Consider the following 3,394-nt stretch of genomic DNA (forward strand, 5'->3'; position numbering starts at 1 on the left):
ATACTAGGAATCAGCTGATATGAGTGGTGTGTGCAATCGGGATTGTAGGCAAACGGAAACCTCCTGAAAAATTACTAAGCACCAGCTGATATGAGTGGTGTATGCAATCGGGATTGTAAGCAAATGGGATCCTCCCGTTCAGCGGACTCAACAGTTGAATGAGCGCTCGTTGCTATTGATGTACTCCTTCAGATCTAAAATGCTGATTGGATGATCTAAAAGAATACACCAATAACAGCGAGCGCACATTCAACTGTAGAGTTTGTTAAACGCAGCCACCGAATACACCCAGTGGTTGCGTTCGGGGGGTGATCCCGATTGATCACGGCTCGATTGGACACCACCAATCACAGCGACCGGTGCTTAGGAGCTTTGTAATCTCAAGCGCTATGAGTGGCTTGTGTCCAATTGAGCCGTGTCCAACTGGGTGCCACCCGCGTTCGGCAAACTCAACCATCGACATATACCACTGGACGGAGTATTCGAAGAGATGGGAGGATCCCGTTTGCCTAAAATCTCGATTGCACACACCACTCATATCACCCGGTGCCTAGTAATTTTTCACTGTTTTACCAATAAGATTATTTTATTTTTAAATTGGCCAATGAGCGATACATGTGTGCAACATGCGATGTGTGCAATCGGAGCCTTCCCCTCCCACGTAGCACATCAGCGTTTAAAAAGCGCTAAAAAAGCGCTTCTGCGGGTGCATAAATCTAGCAGTTTTTTAGCGCTTTAAAAGCGCATCAGCGCTTTAAAAGCGCTATCAAAATCCACTATAAAAAGCGCACTATTAGCGCAAATAATCAGCGAAAAATAAATGCAGTTTTATAGCACATTTATAGCACTTCCCGCGTAGCACAGCAGCGCCTGCAAAGCGCTCGGAAAGCGCTATGAAACTCCATTTATCCTGTGCTTTGCAGGCGTTGCTGCATGGAATTTACTCTCCAGATAGAAAAAATTTGAGGAGATCGAAATAACAAAATATTTGCAATTGTTTTATACTTTATTACAAATATGTAAATGATAATTTACATTCACATTTAAAATTTCTAAATTTCTAACTTGCCCATATTTGAATAATTTATTACAACAGGATTTTTTATTTTAGTTTAGTAACTATAACTTATAAAATAATTAGAGAAAATTAACTTGATAAACTGTATCGCAAAATTTAGATATTATTGATTGATCGAAAAATACAAGTAAAAAACTAAGGACTAAATCTTAAACAGTATTTAAACAGTATTACTTAACAGTATTTAAACAGTATTACTTAACTTAAACAGTATTTTATTAAGTAGAATGGACAAAATTTAAGCGCTAATAATTTTACAATAATAACATAAGCAAAAAAGTACAAAAATAGATTAATAACAAAGCTCTAGCGAATTAAATCAAACTATGAAATTACCTATAAGAGCCGACATTGGATGGATTTGTGTATATAAATTTATTCAAGTATTACAAATGTAATATATGATTGGATTTGCCATTTGGATCCTTTTCAATAATAGTGGTAGACTATCCTACGTGGTAGGACTATTATTCAAAAGGATCTAAACGGCAATCGAAACGTATATTACATTTGTCACACTTGAATAAATTTATATACATAAATCCATCCAGTGTCTCTTATAAGCAATTTTAAAGTTTGATTTAACTACAAAAATACTGACAAGACATTACAAAATACTACTACTCAAATTAATACTACTCTATTGGAGGTAAGATTATCTTTGGCAGATAACAAAGTAAGAAGATGTAAAATTGATAATTGAAGATCATTATTCTGCCAGGAAAAGTGTTATCTTTAAAATAGTTCTTTACTGAGCTCAATGCGATCATTTTTCGTTAAGTTATTTCCAATTTAAAATATTGTTGTCATTAGCTGAAATTATGGTTTTAATTTTTCCTAATATGAACTGCATGGAGTTAGATTGGTCGGAATTGAATTTCATTGTGGGTGTGAGTGCATGTGTGTGTGTGCGCGCGCGCGCGTGTGTGTATGTGAGTGAGTAAACGAGTGATACATTGCGTATCACAAGCATAATGAAAAGCATACTACAGGCACACTCACTCACCCACTCACTCACCCACTCACTCACCCACTCACTCACGCACTCACTCACTCATTCACTCACTCACACACTCACTCACTCACTCACTCATACGAACATCCTCACACACACGCACACACAGGCACGCGCTTGCACGCACACGCACACCGCACGCACACGTACACACACACACACGCGCGCGCGCGCGCACACACACAATAATGTTCAATTCCAACTAGTCGAACTCTGTGCAGTTTATATTAGGAAGAATTACAACCATACTAATTTTAGCTAATAAAGTGGTATTTGAAATTTGGAAATATAATGAAAAATGATTATATCGAGCTCGATGAGGAAGCATTTTAAAGATGACATTCTATTTTTTTCATGTGAAATGATCAATGATTAGCAATTATCAATTTTGCATCTTCTTACTTTTTCAGGGATCGCACGGACGATTCTGCTTCATACACATCATGTTACCCTTTTTCCTTCCTCCGCTAGTAGGATTTCGGCCTCTGTTCTCTTAAAGCTCTAGGGCCGGTATTCATAGTCGGTTCTTATTTTAAGACCATCTTAAGTAATGTCTTAAGTCGCTAATGCGGCCTTCTGATTGGTTCATGACATCTTAAGACTGTACTTAAGACAGTCTTAAATATAAGATCCGCCTATGAATACCGGCCTAGATATACCAAAGAAGCGCATTTCTTTTATCTGATCCAAAATGCCGACAACCTTCCTATTGGCTATTTCGACCGCCATTTCGATCTAGTTGTATGTAGTCCAATAAGCACTTAGTATTATTGGTATAGGGTACTTATGGTAAGTAAAAAATGGAGGACTTGTGCGCTACTTTGGTATATCTAGAGCTCTTGTTGCTCTCGAAATCGTCGCCGCAGTTGTCGATCACGTTGGTATTCCGTTGTCTGCAGCCCTCTTTTTTGAATGGCTGCGAAGCCATGTACTAATAGCTCCCGATACTGTTGCTTTCATAAAATTGCCTTTGTACTGGTGGGCACATGCATCTGGAAAATAAGAATTAGGCTATTTATATTAAGTATAATAAAAACTAAATACCAAGAGGTGAGAATCTGACGTGGATATAAGTGTGCAATATATAATTATGTAATCTCAATTTATTCTAACTTATTGTTAGAATACATGGGCGTTTTAGTGCACACTTAGATCCACATCTGACTCTTATCAGCTCTCTTTTCTCAAAATTATTGTATTCTTAATTTTGAGAGTCATCATTAATATTTGTTAATCTTTAAAAACACTTCTGGATCCTATTGTAACTTACCAACGATGCATGCGCCACACTTCATGGACTT

At 37.3% G+C, this 3,394-nt stretch overlaps 1 long non-coding RNA gene across 1 annotated transcript in view; it reads right to left on the reverse strand.

Moving 5' to 3' along the window:
- Positions 1-2,946: 2,946 nt before the first annotated feature.
- Positions 2,947-3,394, reverse strand: part of LOC108762289 (uncharacterized) — a 583-nt gene continuing 135 nt past the window's right edge. Inside the window, exons 2-3 of the long non-coding RNA XR_001940160.1 lie at positions 3,341-3,342; positions 2,947-3,085 (exon numbers count right to left, since the gene is read on the reverse strand). This is a non-coding gene — a long non-coding RNA (uncharacterized LOC108762289). The remainder of the gene's footprint in view (positions 3,086-3,340; positions 3,343-3,394) is intronic.

Source organism: Trachymyrmex cornetzi, unplaced genomic scaffold (assembly GCF_001594075.2).
Source record: "Trachymyrmex cornetzi isolate Tcor2-1 unplaced genomic scaffold, Tcor1.1 scaffold291, whole genome shotgun sequence".
Lineage (NCBI taxonomy): Eukaryota > Metazoa > Arthropoda > Insecta > Hymenoptera > Formicidae > Trachymyrmex > Trachymyrmex cornetzi.